The sequence below is a fragment of the Tachysurus fulvidraco genome, chromosome 5, assembly GCF_022655615.1.
Source record: "Tachysurus fulvidraco isolate hzauxx_2018 chromosome 5, HZAU_PFXX_2.0, whole genome shotgun sequence".
Classification (NCBI taxonomy): domain Eukaryota; kingdom Metazoa; phylum Chordata; class Actinopteri; order Siluriformes; family Bagridae; genus Tachysurus; species Tachysurus fulvidraco.
The window spans coordinates 11,338,682-11,358,515 of record NC_062522.1 but is presented as its reverse complement, the minus strand read 5'-3'; the positions used below and the strand labels follow the sequence as shown (position 1 = coordinate 11,358,515).

General features: G+C 36.7%; 1 protein-coding gene across 2 annotated transcripts in view; it reads right to left on the bottom strand.

Annotated features, from left to right (window-relative positions):
* Positions 1-19,028, bottom strand: part of lrrc7 (leucine rich repeat containing 7) — a 124,657-nt gene extending 105,629 nt beyond the window's left edge. Inside the window, exon 1 of one of the 2 annotated variants that reach the window (XM_027147327.2) lies at positions 18,754-19,028. The gene's annotated coding sequence lies outside the window, so the exon portion shown is untranslated. Of the gene's footprint in view, positions 1-6,993; positions 7,086-18,753 lie in introns of those variants that run through there. The other variant, XM_047814281.1, reaches the window with a different exon arrangement.
* Between the last annotated feature and the right edge of the window lie 806 nt (positions 19,029-19,834).

Below are 19,834 nucleotides of genomic sequence, written 5' to 3'. Positions count from 1 at the left end.
ACGGTATGATTTGTATTTTTATATATTGTTACATATTGTTAATCAAATTACACAGTATTACTATTAGATACATAGTGTTACTCCAGTTCGTATACACTATCCACCAGTGTATTGGCATTGTACATTTAATAAGGGATAAAGGAGATTAACACAGGCTATAACCAGTGCAAATGAGCAATAAAACTCTGGTTTTCTTTGCAGTTTATGTGTTTGTCAATGGTGTTCATTTTCCACACACCCTCAGGACATCGTTACTTCAAATCAGCCCCTAATAACATAGCTGGGGTCTTAGTGTGATATTAATCCAGAACAGGAAGACATACCACAGGACACACAGCAAGAGCAAAGACAGCTGTTCCTATAACATGGATCTCAGTCAATGGATCTGAACATGCCTTCAGAAAGACAGTGAGTCATAGCAATGAGATGCGATCGTAGAAAATCCCTTTAAACTTCATTGTAGGGATAAAGAAGGTTATGTGAATGATGCTAGAGACACCCTGCCTTAGAGATGTAGCTATTTGTAGATGTGTCCTGAAAAACCCAAATCCAAGGCCTAAAGCACATGCTATTTTTGTTCCATCAATTCAGAGGATTCATATGCCTTACAAAGTAATAACATTCAGCTGCTGTAAAATCATAACTTCAAGGGATCCTAGCACTATGTGTTGTACTGAATCTATGTGAAGGGTAATAATTAGTGCTGATGATGATGTTGCTGCTGATAAAGATGATGATGATGATGCTGATGATGATGCTGCTGCTGCTGTTGATGATGAAGATGATAATGAAGATGATGATAATGAAGATAGTGTTATTTTTAATTCATTTTCTTAGCCAAAGGACATCTGACTTTCCAACATATTGCTTCAACAGCTGTTGCAAATAAAAATAAAGGTCCTGTAGCAATATATACCAAATTTGGTGTGGGTATGGAGGACTGATTTCCGGTTTCAAAACCAAGCAGTGCAAATTATTTAAAAGTACTCTGGTATAATCAAGTAGTACCTCAATGGATAAGCCTTTGGACTAACCAGAAGGCTGTAAGTTCAATCCTACCATTGCCCATCTGCTACTCATGGGACCTTGAGCAAGGCCTAGGGATCTGCAATTGTTCAGTTGTATGAATATAAGTTCCACTGGATGAGGCCATCTGCCAAATGCCATACATGATAAACATATGTTTTGCTGCCCAAGATGCACAAAATTTTATGTCAGTACAAAAATTATTGCCAAGATATGGACTCCCAACTTGTAATGCCACAGTGAGCAAAAAAATTTTAAAAATAAAATCCATTAGAACTGTAAAGACAGGGAAACAAAAATACAATTAATTTTTTTATATTTATATCATGCATCCCTTTATGTTGACAGTAAGGAAAGACATTAGTTTCATGTATTTATATTTAACAGTCTCCTTGAAATGTTTCAGTGAGAGTGCTAATACAGTTTTTAGGATGGCCTCCAAATGCCAGTTGGTTTTCCATACCTGAGGCTCTGACTGCATTTTAAAGATTCCCAAGTCACAATGGGCGTTCTAATAAAAAAATAAAGACGAAGAAAAAAAAACACCTAACTTTTAGACAGGCAGAGAGATTAAGATTGGTGAAATTGCAGCTTCTGCAGAGGAAAAAAAAACATAAATGGAAATCAGAGCCAGTACTCTTAAAGCTACCCTTCAGTCTTGTCTCAAAATGAGAGACTCTTTCATAATGAGAGATGGAAAAGAGAATAAATCCAATTTACATTTACTGTATGTTTGTAATATACAAAAGATTTGCATATCAGATTCAAACATCAGTGCTGTCTTTTAACAATTTGCCAGAGAGGCAATAATGAAACACAAGCTGTGTGGGCAAATTCGAATGAATTCATAACTGATATATGGCTATAAAAACAATACAGACATCTGTTATTTCCAATAAACCATTCGTGAAAATGGAATTCAGCTACAAAGGTACAATTCGGTCCAAAAACGGCACAAATAAAAGAGAAATAAATTAATAAAGGTTGCATAGGGAAAAAGTGGAGCAACTGTCCCCCTGGTTCTGCATTTCTGGGACGTAACATCAACATGGCTTCTATTGAAGTACTGCAAACGCTGAGACACATTCATATGTTTATAGTGGACACTAAGTCTCATCTGGTAATGATGGCCTGGGGCGAGCAATGAGGATAACCAAGGTTGCCACATGAACAGGGTACATAACACAAGTGTACCTTCAGGCACCAAATAAAGCCCATATGGCCTCTCACAAAGTAGATTTCTTTCATGCCTCTGCCTGAAGTGACTCTGTTTTTAAAAAAAGAGATATGGTGTGCCTTTTGTCATCTAAAAATGACTATGCTGTGTGTTTCAGACAGGACCGAGCTTTTTGTGTCTGCACATGACGGCATCTCTTTAAAAAATGTTCTTACTGAATTTGGCCTGTGCTGTGAATACTCATATAGTAAGAGTATACGAGATGAGTCCAACTGCAAGAAAGATTAAATATGACAATCTAAATTTCATGTGAATACATTATTGCATGCAGTCACCAAGGCAACTGAAGGCACTTGCATGACAAGTGTTATGAATGTTATATTATGAATAACCCTCAAACAGGAGATAAGGGTAAGTAATATTACATAGAAGACTGTGGATAAGACAACGAAGCTAAAATCTAGCCAATTCAGACCACTGGCCTATTTTGATTTTTGGGTGCCCTGCATTTTCTAAGCGTAATGTTTCTACAGAAACGGTACACTCAACAAATGTGACCTAAAAAGAAACACTCATTTCTCTTCAGCAACAGGGTCAGGGTTACTGCCTGTATAGAGTATTGTATTTTCCCTCCATGTCCACTTGGATTTTATCTATCTGACATTTTATCTGGGAGTAAGGTGGGAATATAACTTGGAAACGCTTCAGAACCTCCAAGTTCCTTCCACTTTCAAAAAATATGCCGGTTGGTTGCCTGACTTAAAATGTACCCTACTGTATATGTGAAGGAGTGTGTGAATGTGCATGGTGCTTTATTATGAACTGGCATCCCATTCAGGGATTATTCCCAGCTCACATCCATTGATCCTGAGATGAATTCACTGAAATAAATATCAACAATTATCCAATTAAATATGACTTTAAGCTAAACAAAAGACCTAAACATCTTCTTGCACGAACTTTTGAAAATTTGGTGGGCATCCACTGCAGTAATAACTAAAACTTAATCTTTGGGATGTGGTAACCTAGTGGTTAAGGTGTTGGACTACCGATTAAAAGGCTGTGAGATGGAATCGCAGGTCCACCAAGTAGCCACTGCTGGGCCCCTGAGCAAGGCCCTTCTTGCTCAGTTGCATAAAATGTAAGTAGCTCCAGATGGAGGCATCTGCCAAATGTAATGTATACTGACTTTTGTTAAACCACCATAAAGTAGTAAAGGTATAAAACTTATTGAATAAACATTAAGTACTAAGCCAAATCAAATAGTGGGGACATAAATTCCAGTGAAATATAAATAGTAAGCCTATATGTTTCAAAAATGAAAAATTTTAAGTGCAAAGTCATAGTAGAAAGGTTTTGATTTCATAAATAACAATTTATAGTCCTGTAATAAACCTGATTCAGGTTTTTGTTTTGACCTCAAATCCTTTCACATAATGCATACAGTGATAATAGGAAAGTTTTTATAAACAACATTTTGTCTATTTTTTTTTTTTTTAATCCATCATTGAAAATGTTCTTGTAGAAACCAGATAATGATTATTCTATGAATTTTGTCTAAAGAACAGTTTCTGGCACATTTACAAGACTGTACATCAGTCTTAATAACTCTTATAGCATGTTCTATGCTCTGGGTGATTAGTGTTGTGGCTTCTGAACAAAAATCCTATTTAGCCTGAAATGGAAGCTGATATATTTTGCCATTACTGAAGCTATTCATCTTGGTCTGAAAAGCAAGAATGACTTTCTAATGGCAAAATAATGTGCTGTGCCTCCATTTTCTTCTGAGCTGGAGCGGAAACTGACAAGAAACATCATCTTGCCATTGCAACCGACCATGTGCTTCTTTCAGTCGTAAGGAGCACATGTCATGGACTTAATCAATCAGAATCAAAACAGCTCAGAATCATGGCCTACAGACTAAACAATGGCAAAGGCACACAAAGAATGATGCTCCATCCATGCTATTGCCAATGTCTAGTGTGTGCAGTGTCTTGTGGGTATTTGGCTGCATAAAGTTCTCCTCCAAGTATGTTGAAGTATGTTGGCAGCCTTGAAAAAAACAGTAAAATGTTGAGTTTTTAATAATTGTCAAAAGTGACATTAAATCAAGGGATTCACCAGACATATCATGCTGGGTAATTGTAGTTTAATTGTGTGTTTCAAGAACACATTGATATAAGCTAAATGATACCAAAAGTGATGTTTTCACTTTGTTCATACATGTTCAGAGCCTTAGCCTTTGTATGTGCATTTGGTTGACTGTTGTATAACTGAGCCAACTTCCATTAACTGTAATGGTCGTGACAGCTGTATTCATGTCCGACATCACATGCTATTTTCTCTTGTGCTTTGGCAATTGTATACTATAGGACAGATGATGGTATGCACTTATACTTTCAAAACACTATATTTTCTGTGAGCATGGAACAAACTGAGGTACAGTGGTCATAATATACTGTATATAACTTCAGGGATGGTTAGTATGAATGTGCTAGCAGGGATAAGCCCTTTCTGTCTGTCAGTGATAAAAAGACTTCAAAAAGTATTTGACATCAGAAAAATACACAGAGTGGTATGAACAAGTGATGCTGCACTTTTCAAAACAAACAAAAAACCCAACACTTTAATAAATGCGTTCTGATGTAGCCTATAACATGTAACGATGGTTTATCATAATGGGAAGCTTAATCCAGCACTAGAACTAGCATGCAGAATATAACAGAAACACTTTCAGTCAGTTTAGTTAGTCTTAAAACTTACCCATCAGATTTAAGCTTAATTAAAACCTGACATGTTTACGGTTTGGATTAGAGAAATTTATATATCTACAAATAATAGCTGAATTATAGGAATATCTAATGTATTTATTTTTAGTTACACTTAGCACAAAAGAAATTGCAAGATTCTTTTTATTATTACATTTACAGCATTTAGCAGACACCCTTATCCAGAGTGACTTACAACTGAGCAACAAGGGCCTTGCTCAGGGGCCCAGCAGGGGCAGCTTGGTGGACCTGGGGTTCGAACCCGTGACCTTCTGATCAGTAGCCCAACACCTTAACCACTGAGCTACCACATCCCCCAGCCCACATCCCACATATGGAAAAAAATTCTAGAATGATTTTTTTTTTTTTTATCAGTCCCTTGGTACATATAATCAAGGAGTCCCAAGCACCACATTTCAATGATATTTGTGGCAGGTAATTACACAGAGTGAAACAACCACTAGATTTGTGAATGTCACTGACACATCTGTAACACGTCATCAGCAGTGATTGAGAAAGCACATGTGAAAGACAGTCGTGGGTTTAATGAATAGCTGACGTATATTAAGTCTATCATACTAAGCCTTTACCATTGTAAGTAGTAGCTCAAGTGGTTAAGGTTCTGGATCATTAATCAGAAGGATCAGCACTGCCAAGCTGCCACTGTTGGGCCCTTGATCAAGGCCCTTAATCCTATCTGCTCCAAGAGTGCTGTATCATGCCTGGCCATGGTACAACTTCCAAAGCTGGGATATGCACAGAATAGACTTTCATTGTTCTATAATGTATATATGTAAAAAAAAAAAAGGCTTTTTCTTATTTTCATCCAGTGGAAAAAAAAAAAAAAAACAGGGGCAAACTAAGCACACATTGTGTAAACCAATGACAAAATGCACAAAAGAACAGATGACAGAACTGTATATTAGTATTTTTTGGTTTGAACAAAAAGGTTACAACGTCTCTGTTTAACATGCTTGGTATAATGAGGAAACACTGCATGAAGCCACAAATCACTGTGAAATAATGAATGCAGCTGCCTATCTCCTAGTGTGTGTGTGTGTGTGTGTGTGTGTGTGTGTGTGTGTGTGTGTGTGTGTGTGTGTGTGTGTGTGTGTGTGTGTGTAATAGTTTGCCCTACATTATTATTATTTCATCAGTGAGAACTTGTGATATACTGCATTGCTCAACTCCAATAGTTTCATTGTCAAGCTATTGATAGATAGATAGAGATTAGCTCTCCCATTTAATATCACCACCAGCCGTCACCACATAATAGATAGATGTCGTAAGAAATGCTAAATAGATACTTTACGTTATACATCTTTTCTAAGAAGCTACCATGCCAGAAATATTAAGAAAGCTATCACAACATATCTGCATTATCACTGGACATGCCAACAAATGGCAGCAAATGCCACAGGGTAGTGTTAATGTAAGCAACATTATTATAATTTGGAGTTATTATAAGCAGTGAGCCAAATTATAGCCCCAAGACTTCAAGTGAAGTCAGATAAAAATTACAAGCCCCCCAGTCACTTTATCTGACACCATCGCCGTCTGTGCCCTTTCGTTCTGACCCTGAAAAAAGATGACATATCGCATGTACACTTTTTCCTTTTGCACTGCTTCCCCAGACACGAAAAAGAAGAGGACAGAGGGGGAGAGACAAATGTCTGGAAGAGCTGATTAAGTGCATGGGGTCAGGCGGAAATGCCCGAGCGTGTGCTGCAGTGCTCACGATGAGGTACATAGAGACTACGTTTTATTCGTGACTTCCACAGAGAGAGATGCTGCCTGAGTGGGCCGAATTGCGGCCATGCTGCACGGAGTTGCCATGGAAACTGCAGGGAACGGGGGAGAAAGTGCAAGACAGCGGATGTGCATTAAGTTCTGTCATTGTACCACCTACTGTAGAACGCCAAGAGCATGCAAATTATGACGAGGCACACAAAAGCACTCACTTTTAAATGTAAAAGAACCGCTTTACAGGATACTACAATATGAGGAATCATTTTTACTTACTGAATGAATTTTATCTCTGAAGTGCCGAGGCTCTGACTTTTCATTTTCTCTATTTAGAGGCCATAAGATGCTGAAGGAGGCCAGAGCTGATATGTCACACACAATCTCCAAAGCAGCAAATAAGCAAGTGCATCACCATGGCTGAGATTTTTATTCAGACAACATAATGCAGATAACGTCTGATAAAACAGCCAAAAAAGACTTGACAGTGGTTTCAAAATGCTGCCATGGCTCCATCTACTGAGCAGATATGAACAGAGATGAACAATATACTGCTGATTTTCCAGCACTGCAGATCTCCATCACTTTTATGCCCATCTTATCATCGTATAAATTTTTACATTCGCGCTACTGTCGCAGGCATGTTTCAGTGGTTACTGACTAAAATTATAGTTAACAATTCAATTGTATAAATAACCTTTATTCTGGAAAAGGTACCAGTATTTCTTATTTGTTGAATAAATAAATAAATAAATAAATAAATAAATAAATAAAAACTATCTGAATATCTACTTTACACACTAATAACTTAGTTTTTTCTAATTTCTTATTTAATTTCTTCATAACTATTAATAATTATTTAATACTTAAAACTTGCCTGCCTTTTTTTTTTTGTAACTGTCTCCATATTCTTTTCAGTACTGTCTAGTATTTGTGGCTCACAGTACTAAAGTATCACTGCATATTCTATGTTCGACATACCTACGTTTGCTCCTCAAAGCTTGTTGGTGAACTCCAGACTGAATGTGCAGGGAGGAAACCCTTATTAATCCATACATCACATTAAAAACATCAGTCTCATTAATTAGACTGTATACCCAAATATTTATTATTAAAATTAGTTTTCTGCTTTGTTTTATTTCAGGCTACTTATACTGGCGAAAAGGAATAGTCTTAAGGAAAAAATAATAATAAAAGAAAAAAGTAGATAGCCATTTGAGGGCGTAATATTGCCTCTTACAAATGGATCAGTCCAAACTGAACAGAGATTCATCACTGAATCAGATGTAATGGTTGATGTGGGAGCTTTGACGCAATCATAATTTTAACCCTTTACACACCCTGGATATGTTGTGGATTCAGGTTACATTAAACACATCTGTATCTACATAGCTTTTTTATTCGTCTCAGTGTATTGAAAGAATATTTTTGCTTTAAAGCAAATGACTAAAAAACGTCAGAATTTTATGGGCTAGAAAGAATAAGGGGGAATGGTTACTTGTTTAGTCAGAAGAAAAGCAAGGTAAATAATATTTGAACAATCTTTTCATGACTTTAAGTCATATTTTGTGAAATTAAACCTAGCTTCATATTATTTCATTTTAGGAGAAAGGTAACATTTAGCATTTCTCCCTCCAGAGTGTCCTTAGAGGTTCTGTGTAGGTCCTTTAAAAAATGGTCTGTATAGAATTTCTTCATTAACCACAAAATATCTCCTGAGATATCCTTAATTCTAAGATTGTATGAACAATTCTACAACAGACAAGGTTCCATATAGAACTTATTTTGAAGCTTACAACCTAGATTTAAAAAGAAATTCATTTGTTCTAGCATTTCTAGGAATACAGGTTCAGAAACAGGCACCTAAAAGAGTCCTAAATATTACCTTAAAAGGCTGTTCAGTACGTACCCCTAGGGTTTTCTTTAAAAAAAAATGTTCCATGTAGAACCTATCCAAAAAACTGTAGCATTAAACACTCCAAGAACCACTGACAATTAGTCCTAAGAATGAATTACAACTAGCACTCTAAAGGGATCTTGAGTCTAAGAACCTGGTGAATGAAAAAGATTTTATGATGAATTCTATAACCAGGGTTCTAAGTAGAATACCTTTCAAAATTTCGAAACCCTGAACATCTAGGAATGCAGCTCCAGACATTTAAGGAAAAAAGCACCCTCAAATGCACCCTAGAGATTTCTTCCATTTTTGTCTCCCTGTGGAAGCATCAAATGTTCTAAGTTTAACCCGATCACAAAAGGTTGCCCATTTAAAAAAAAAAGGGTCCATGTTAAACCTCTTTATAAAGCTAAACCATTAACCACCTAAAGAAACCCTGATATGCGTAGTTTAATTATTATAAAAAAAGTCAACCAGCACTCCAGAGGCTTTTCAGTTTGTCCCATTGGCGACCCCATAAAGGTTTTATATGGAACCGTACAACAGAGGGCTGGACCAGATAAGGTCTAGAAAGCAAGAACCTTTAACAGTCCAGGGTTATACAGTTCAGGTACCGTTTCAGAAAAGAAATCCAAATGGTACCCAAAATCTGTTCTTCTATCTATCCCTGAGAAAGGATTTCCTTTAAAAAAACCCACATTACCACTTTATAAAGCTAAACAAGAGACTCTGTGCCCCTGGGCTCTGCCTAGTTCTACAAATATACTGTATTTGTATACGGTTATTTGGTTTTTCTGGTTTTCATTGTGGAACCCTTGAAGGCTATATGTACAATGTTCAAAGATTTGCCCTTTACCAAAAGAGTCCAAACAAATTAGGGGTACAACAGAATACTGGGTCATTGTAGAAATACCTGATTAAACAATAATATTAAGCTGACCAGGCCACAATTTCCACTCCTCTATAAACAAATCAACAGCTTTGATCATTTCAGTGGTCTCATTAGCATCAATAAAACAACACACATTAAGCAGTGCCAAAATTCATTCACAGATGGTATTTGCTGGTCAAATATTACTCGTTAGGGAAGGACTTAATGAGAGCTAAAATCAACATCAAATTTCTTTCGCACAGATCACAGGAACAAGGACAAAGTTACCGGTAGTTAAGCAAAGCTACTGCATGCTGCTTATGCTTATGGCAGCATATCTGCTGGTTAGCAAAGAGATAATTAGATAGAGATTACAAGTGATTTTGATTAGTAACAGGGACTGATCCAATGAGCTGAATGGTGTTTTCCATTTTCTAAGACTAGACTAGACATCTATTAGATCAGTAGAAGTCTGATATGTCTGACATGTCTGAGATCACTTTCAAGAGAGTCACCCAGAACAGACAACAACTTTTCTTACTAAAGAAAACAATAATTTACTACATACACCACTGTGGAATTAAATACGAAGTAGTTTTTTCATTGTAAATGACTGTGATCCAGTCTCAGCTTGGATTGTTGATAATGCGTTTGTGATGTAATGCTTATCATAAACACAGTTAAAAAGAAATGTTGTCTATAGAAACATACTAGCAAAAAAAACTGTCTAAATTTTTAAGGAGAAGAAAGTATGTAAGACTAAAAAGATAATCAACAACGGTGTGGTGTGACAGAAAGCTGATTATTTTCTATTCAAACAAAAATCTGCCAATGATCACACTTTCATATGAAATAAAAGAATGAGACTTCATACATTCTATTTGTTTATAATTACATTGTGGTATGTCCGTGAAACATCTCACTTCCTGTTATCACTGCTTTAAATAATTCCTGCACAAGTTCTTTTTTGAGTCTCTTGTTGAGTTAATAAGTTAATTAAGGTGACATAAAAACCCCACAGCTTGTCAAGTTACAGAGAAACTGCAAAGACTTGCACAAAGCAAAAAATTGCAGCTTTATCTCTGAATATCGCAAAGTGCTGACACTTCCCAAGACACTAAATTAACTAAATAATCACTTCAAAAAAACTTAATCGTATCTAGCACTATTTGAAAATGTGTTCGTGAATTTGACATACAAGTCTACGTATGGAACACATTTCTATAAACCATACATCCGTAAATACTGTCACAGCTACTGTTACAGAAATCCAGACCTTCTGACCAATCGGAATCAAGCATTTTACAGTGCTGTGGTAGAAAGCATAAAAAATTTCATGCATCGAGAGATTTCCATGCCACGTACCTTACAGCTGCTATTTAATAAAACAGCTATGAATATTCATACCATCTATGAATAGATGAATACCAGGTCAATTGTGCAAGATCTGTTTCTGCCAAATTGTCGAGTGAATATGGAATAGGTAATCATGAGTCGTTTTGCACATCCTGTTGCTTCAGAAAAGTGTGAAGAATTTTTAGTTTAAATGCCACAACAGAGAAGGGCAATAGAAGGAGAGAGATGAAGAGGGGATTCACTATGCATTCCAGTCACATTACTCTTCTCTTTCGCCTCTCATTTACTTGCCTCTCCTCCCACGACCAGGCTGGCTCCAGAGTGTTTTAATAAAGAGCCATGAATTGAAAGCTGGTGGGTTGCTTTCCCACTGTGGTCCGCTCAAGTTTGATGCAAAACCACAGCAGTCTGGGAAAATTGGCACATCACATGCACTTGAAGTGCTGAAACCAATATGGGGAACAATTAACACCTCAGCCCAAAGAAATGACATCTGAAATAGGATATATATCATATGAGATAGTGTGTATAAAATGTGGTGTATTATATAGAATTATACCACAGTGCTGATGAATCCACTCATAGGTCAGGAGGCACAATGAGGTGATAACTATTTTCCCCCCAAACAACATGACTTGGACTGTATTTATGGCTGTAGAACAGAGATATAGCTGTAACATTTTGTAACAAGTCTGACACAGACCCAAAGTCTTCAGCACTAGATGATGGAGGGCTTTGTGCATTCTCTCTAACATGTAAAGCTGCTTCAATTCAATTCAAAAGAGGAAGAGGCTAGTGAAAAAAAAAGATGCTTTATAGATGGTTATAAATTCATATGGTATAAGAGGAACAAAACACTTTTTATGTCCTACTTAGCCTACTAAATCTAATGACATCAACTGAAACTAAGTATAAGTAAAACACAGTTCACGATTATGAACAGCCATGTGTCTGTGAGTGAGTGAATGAGGAGATAAGCATGTTAAAGAACTCGAACACTGCAGTTCAGGTCTAATACTAAAACTCTTGGTATACTGCATCCCTGCAGCAGAGCATAACCATAAGCCCTTACTCTCCCTCCACAGAGAACGCACTCCCGCTTCAGACGCCTACTCACTGCTTCAATGAAAGCTCATCTGTAGGCTGAAAAGCCAAAATGTTGCAAAGAGAGAAAGAGAGCAACAAAACGAAAGAGAGAGAGAGAGAGAGAGAGAGAGAGAGAGAGAGAGAGAGAGAGAGAGAGAGAGAGAGAGAGAGATACAGTAGAGAGAATGCAAAAGAAGGTTACTGTATGTTGCATATTCATAGCCAAAAACAGCACTGTTGAGAGAAACACTGGGTCCTTCCTGACCCGATCCAACAGAGCAAATGACCAGACAGAGGCAAAAGAATAAAATAAAAAGACAGAAATAAAAGAAAAATAAAGTGCAGTACATGTTCATGTACATCATCTCAAACATGACAAATCACAAGGTGAAATGTGTTCTTGAGGTGGCTTTCAACATGGTGGTATGCTTAAAGGCCTTGTGTCTGTACAGCTGATGGGAAATAGCTGTCCTACATAAGGAGCAGAAATTGTTTGAAGAACCCAAATTCGGCTCTGCGCAGCTCACCTGTTAGAAAGAGACATGCAGCAGTTTTCCCTACCACTAAGTCTCAGGGCCAGATTTCTCAGTCTCTTTGGCCACCTCACATTGTGTTAGGACACGCCAAGCCCACAGTAGTAGGTGATAATCATAATAACGTGCTAAAGCTTCAGCTCTGCACTGTGTGTGTGAGTATGTGTGTGTGTGTGTGTGTGTGTGTGTGTGTGTGTGTGTGTGTGTGTGTGTGTGTGTGTGTGTGTGTGTGTGTGTGTGTGTGTGTGTGTGTGTGTGTGTGTGTGTGGGTTGGCCTCTTTGCAAAGAGAGGATGCTGCACCATGGAAACCTGTGCAGATATTCACAGCTAATTATGCAGCGACCCGCTGACAGATATGAGTGCGAAGATGCACCATGGAATTAAACTGCCAGCTCCAGTTGCCATGTTCAACTGCAATGAAAAAAGGGTGAGATAAAGAGAGCTGAGATTTACACAGAGAGAGTTAATACCTCAAATTAACAATGTCTCAATTTTAATGTCTTGAACTAGAAGAAAACAAAAACAAATCAATCATAAGAATGAATTTTTGCGCTTTTACAACTGAGGTAATGTTGAACAGAAACAGTTAAACGTTTAGGCACAGTGACTTGTGACGTAAATTATCTTTTTTTTTTTACATGGTTGTATTTTCGCACAAAAAGTTAAGCAACACTATAAAAGAATCAAATATAAAATGGGTTTGAGGTAACATCGGTTTTCTAATGAAGCAGTCACATATGTGAATATAACTATCAGGTATTTGTGTTTTAGTATTCTGTATGCAATGGAGGAAATATATCTAAAAATTGGCAAGCCATTAAAATGTATTTGTACCCGAACTTTCTGTGATAGTCTGAGGTTGATTTTCTAAAAGAACTACTTAAATAGTTGATTATTTCCCATGTAATAGCATATCTTAATTGTCCAGCATTAAGAGTTGTTTTATTGACTAGAGAACATATCATATATCTCATTAATTTACATTTAATATTGTGGATCATCCACAAAAAAACAAAACAAAACAAAGACCTCCCTCCTGAAGACTCTCCCACGGGGGAAAACCTAAAGTTACAGCTTTACCAATGATGGTTACAAAGTGCTGACACTGGACAATGTTAACTAAACATCTCTTCACAGAAGACTTCACTAGATCAACATTTTTTAAAATCTGTTGAATTTCTGATATCCAAGTCCCCTGTAAATTGGCTGTTAGTACAAAAATTATAACATCAAACAAGCACGATGATATAAACCTATGAATTTCCTTGCAGCCAGAGTTATGTCGGTTATGTCGGTTATCGACCAATCAGAAGTGCTACTGGCTAAGTGATTTGGAATTGCTTGGTGGTTTTGGTTATTAGAAGCTGGTTGTGGAATAAAACAAAAAAAAAGGCTCATTAAAAAAAAAAGTCAATGAGCAAAATTCATTTAATTCACTATTATGAAAATGTACATTTGACACTACATCAAGCTCAAAAGTTTCTTGAGCTCAAAAGTAGTGAGGTCTTTAAAAAACAATGTACACACTTCCTATGTACCCCCCCCCCTCCCCCCTCCCCCGCCCCCCCAAAATAAGAGTCAGTGAACTGGGCATAAACCATATATGTACAGTAGACCAACATGAAAATCTGACATCACTCTGTCAAACAAAGTTTAGACATACATATGATAACTACATCCTACTTATCCTGGCATTTTACACAACATCAGGATAATTATGAAATCAGTAAACAGCTCTTCCTGATCTTTCCTGCAAAGGATTTTCCAAGGGACGAGTGTATATAGGACAGGGTGACCTAGTTGACAGAAGACCTACTTTAATTTGATTGGCTTTGTTAAGGCAATCCACTCCCCTGCTCAGTAGCTCAATTCAAACCAGGTCTGTTTGGGTTTTATTAACCCTGTACTCGTATCGCCATACATGCTAGGGCATTGAGATTAACCGTGTATATAATATCACAGCTGTCAATACGAGTGACAGACCACAGCTAATACCAAATAGAGAAACTATAATAAATCAATTATATATAATCACTTATAATGTCCATCATGTTGTTTTCTCGACTTGCAGAAACTTTAGGAGTCCTGATAATGTGGACATTTCCTCCTGACCAGAAAGCTTATTTTATTTGTTTACGGGGAAATGCATATTAATAAACATGGCTGTAAATGTGCCGGAATTAGCCAAAAGTGCTATTTTTTCATCTGAAGACCCATGACAGTCATCCTAAAAACAAAAATTTATACTTATATACATATAATACACCATTTACAAAAAAGTAGGAATACAAAGTAGGAATAAAAAGTAGCAATAACAAAATAAATGTGAGAAAAAAACAAATAATGCAACACATTAACTTAAAAAAGGATTAAATGAAAGCCTTTCATTCAATGACAAATTTGACATTAAAGCATTGATTCCTAAACAGCTCATGTGTTATAGACCACAAAACTGAGTTATTACAATGTCTAACAAGCTTTTATATGCTCAAAAATAAACTACCTCTTTCTTTTCAAGACTTTTCTGATTCACAGTACATGACTTACATTTTTTCAGGACCATCTGCTTAATTTCAGGGCTTGTTTTATGTTTTTTTCTTATGTTTTAAATGGGCCCACATGGGTTAGCTCAGGGTTCTCCAGGTTTCTTCCACATCCCAAAAGATGCCTGTAAGTGGATTCACTATTATGAACTGACTTTAGATGTGTATGTATCTACATGATGTCCTGCAATGCACTGGTGTCCCATTCGAGGTATAATCCAATCCTATACCCAGTGCTCTTTGTATTGGTTTCACATCTATCATAATTTAACCTATATTTCCATTCTTCCAGATATACTGAGGCCTTATTCCTATATTTGCTAAATAGTCTCAAAGATCCTTTGAGATAATGTCCATTGTTAAAAGCGTTATACGAATAAATTTAAATTGAATTGACGAATTAAATCGCTGAAAAAAGAAGTTTTGTGTTGATCTAGGGATGAATAAATCACCCATTTATAAATGATGCTTGAAAAAAAAATGCCATCATGTGAATTTCCAAAATGGTGGTGTTCCCTTTTCTAAAAATCTTAATGTGAAAAGTTACATCTCTTTTTCATCCAGGTCTTATTTCTCTAGCTCTGGGGCCAAAAATTATAGGGAATATCCTATAATTTCCCCCTATAATTTCTATTTCAGATTTCTGTTTTTCACAAATTGAAAATGATCACCAAAGTCAATTTACTACTTGCTATGTATTAGGCTTCTTAAAAATAAATATCAGCATCAGTATTTCTTTTTAAACCTGTCTTGGCATGAGTGCTCTGACCTGGCAGTATCAGTTAGAAAGGAAGGGGAAACTTGTTGTCTCTGTAGTAACTCACTGGCTTGGATTTTGCTTTAGTACTTTGGTTACTTTACTACTTTAGTACTGTGTATATTATACATTACTTTACTCATTTAAAGATTTTAATTTTATTTCATGAGCTACTGTACAACAGATGTTGCAATATATTTCCCTTTGTTCATTCAGATTATGGATTGGACTGCACACAAAATTAAAAAAAACAATGAAAAGTAAAATCAATATTCTATTCATAACGGATATGTAATTCTCTGTTTTATTCTGGGACCTTAACAAGCTTTAAGCCTAAATCCTGGACTTTATAACAAGCACACACTCCTAACAGCATGCAGAAGTGTGGCTAAAAAATAAGCTTTCGAATATTTCTCCACCAAACTACAGTTACCCCATGCTACCGTAAATTGTATACACCGGTTCTTTTTAATTAACTTACTGGCAATGGATCTACTGAATGCAGCAAACTGAGACTGAAACAAGCCAAGATATTTCAGCAGCTGCACCAAGACATGGCTACGCTGAAATATAATACAGAATAATTCAATAGAACCTGAAACACATCAGTCATAACAAATGTAAAATCCACTTTTAATGCAACTGCAAGGACAGAATTACTGAAAGAAAATATATAGATACACAGATAACTACAAATATGTAAACCTTTACTAGAGGTGTTATGCAGTGCCACAACCTGTACCTCTAGCTGTTTAGTGAGCCAACTATCCGTGTCTGGATTTGGATTTAAACCTAAAGTGCATGGTTATAAATGATTTTAGAAGATGGAAAATACAACCCATACAAATCATTTATATTTTATATAGATATATTAGTCAGCAAGTGAAATATATCATAATGAGTTCATTTTTCCCCATCCGATTTGATAATAAAATATAACTGCAACATAAATAAACACATTAGATGTAATCTACACAAACTCAGTATATGTTCTTATCTCATTTTTATTGAGTAGATTGTAAAGGTCTGTTTTCACAGTGTTTGAATAAGTTGTATAAGATAAAGATTGTTTTTTGTTTATGCCTAACTGTGAAATTGTCTAGCAAATTCTACCTAATGGATAGAATAATTTTAATGACCTCAACTTTGACCAGGCAGTTACTAAAGATGAATGAATCTGTGCCGCATGATTATGTTAATGAATGCAGTCTTCGTTATGTCATTCGAATGATGCACCTCTTATCTGAAAGCATCATCTGTTCATTCAGAATAGTCAGTTACTATTCAATGACATCTTTACATAGGGGTTTTTTTTTCGTTATTCACTTTCCAATCTGAATGAAACTTATTTCAGTTTTGCTCAGACTTCTTATGGAAATCTTAATATTGTTCAAAGCTGAATAAAACGAGGACCCAAATCCTTTTTATTTTGGCAGTTGGAGAGTGAATGCCAAAAAAAGTGTATATATACATACATATATATCAACCATTACTGTCATGAAGTGACTTTACAAAAAATCTGGTTTTAGATTTAAATTCCTAATGAGCATGTTAGAGCGATCTAATTTGTCTAAATTTAACTACTCTTTCAATCAGTTGGTGCCCTTTTTTTCTATAATGTTGTTAAGCAGAGTCCCAGCTGTTTTTCAAGGATGGATAGATACAATTAGCAATTTTCACCATTCTCAAAGAAACAGAATTCCACTTTAAACTCTTTTATATTTTTAAGCATTTGAATATAATAGTCTCTTTTATAGAAATTTAGATGTCCCTTTTCATGATCTGGAAATTACTACCTATCCTTAACTTCTTACAGTTATTTGCCTGTTTTAATTTACATTTACGAGACACCCTTATTCAGAGTGACTTACAACTGAGCAACAAGGGCCCTGCTCAGGGGCCCAGCAGTGGCAGCTTGGTAGACCTGGGGCTCGAACTCATGAACTTCCGATCAGTAGCCCAACACCTTAACCACTGAGCTACCACATCCTTAAATGGGTTTAATTAAAAAGCTTTAAAGAGTTCTCGTGTCATTAATATTAATGTGTCCTGTCATTTGAATGTTCAGCAATAGAAAGCTCTATGGCTATAATAAATAGATTATAAACACAGTGTGGAACAATGATACATTGAGCATCACAGTACCCAGATCCCTGTCTGATCCCAGGCATGGGGATATAGCCTGTGCCCAAAAAGAAGGTAAACTTTCATCAACTATCTATCCTCCAAAAAAATGTTTGGCTTGAAGGTAAATGTGTTGCACTCAGTCAATACAATAGTGAAATTTTTCAGTTGGATAAGCCAAATTTCAGGGTGACACAGTGGTGCGGCAGGTAGCCTCACATCTCAGTGGACCTCAGTTCAATCCAAAGCTTTATCACCCAGGATGGGACATCATGTTATACATGTTCTACCTGAGTCTATGTGGGTTTCTACCAGCTTCTCTGGTTTCCTCCCACATCCCAAACCATGCATGTAGGTGGACTGGCTATTTTAAATTTCCCGTAGGTGCGAATGAATGCAATGAACTGTCGTCCCATTCAGAGTGTATTCTTGCCTCACATCCCAGTGTTCTCGGGATAGGCTCCAGATCTACCGTGACCCTGAGTGTGAACTTAATTTAAGAATATTTAATATAATAAATGTGTTGAGAGATGCCCAGATTTTTTTTTTAGTTTACAGCTAAAGGGCTGCAAAAGTTTCAGAACCCCTGTTTTGTGAAATCCTAATATGATGGTGCATGTGGAAAACCAGTGATTTAAAGCACAGGTGGACACACAAAAAAGTGGACAAGGCTTTTCACCTGCAGCATGCACAGTGCTATCCAGGGTACTGAACCAGAGCAGGCAGTTTCTCCATAACCAACACGATGCAGATGCACGGAGATACACGGAGATGCTGAGATGATGGGAAATGTTTGGGAGGGGAAAAAAGCGCGGACAACATTAAAACATGACGTATTGATCTAAATCATAAAAATCATAGATCTACATACCGCATGGAGCTTTGTGCTCATTTTGCAAGCCAAAAACAACAAGGTCACTAAGGCGGAGATTTCGAAGGTGGAATTGGCGGCACCTCGTTGAAAATCCGGCAAAAAAATGCGTTTTCACTGGACCAGATTCTGTCTTTCATGTGTCCTGGTTCTCCGTGATAATGCACAGTGCGTTCAGTGCTTCATCTCCATGGTGCGTGTGCGTGTGTGCGTGTGTGTAGCAGTAGGCTTTAATGGCTGCACTGGCGCGCGACGCGACACGATACGCCGCTCCTCCTCATACTCCCACACCGGCAATCATACAAGTTGGAGGTGACCTTTCTTTAGTTTTGTCTCGCTTACCAAACATATTTCACATTTTTTTTTACAGATGACAGAAAGGAATATCATTTCTTTATCATCTATAGTCTGGGAAAAGCAGGTGAAAAATCTGGTACAAACGTTAAAAATGTGCAATAAGTGCATTAAAATCAGTAGTGTGCCTTATGCATGTCAGGAAATGCAGTGTGAAAGAATCATGTGCATATTGCACACAGCCATCATAAAATGTACACTGTGTGTGCAACATGCCTGACACTACCATGGCAACTAAGCTGTCCATTTTATCTAAAACACAACAGTGAAATGATTTAATTCGCTTTAAGGTTTGCGTTGCCTTTCAATCCCATCCCATATGTATGTATGAGAACAAGAGACAACAAATGCATAATATTGTTTAAATATACTACAGTGGTATGGATTAATGAAGCTTGATAAAAAGGTGTTTATAATTTACAACATGAGTGCCAATATACACATATAATATTTATGCAGTCATCTAATCAGTCAATCATTATGCACATACAGATGAAGAGCTTCTGTTCATATCAAACAAAAGAATAAAGAAAAAGTGCATGTGTATCTGAAGATGTACATATTGTCATTCTTTAGTGGCCTGAATATTATGTCTGAATTATGTGTGTGTGTGTGTGTGTGTGTGTGTGTGTGTGTGTGTGTGTGTGTGTGTGTGTGTGTGTGTGTGTGTGTGTGTGTGTGTGTGTGTGAGTGAGTGTGTAGGTTTTTTGCACGTTTATGGAAGGAG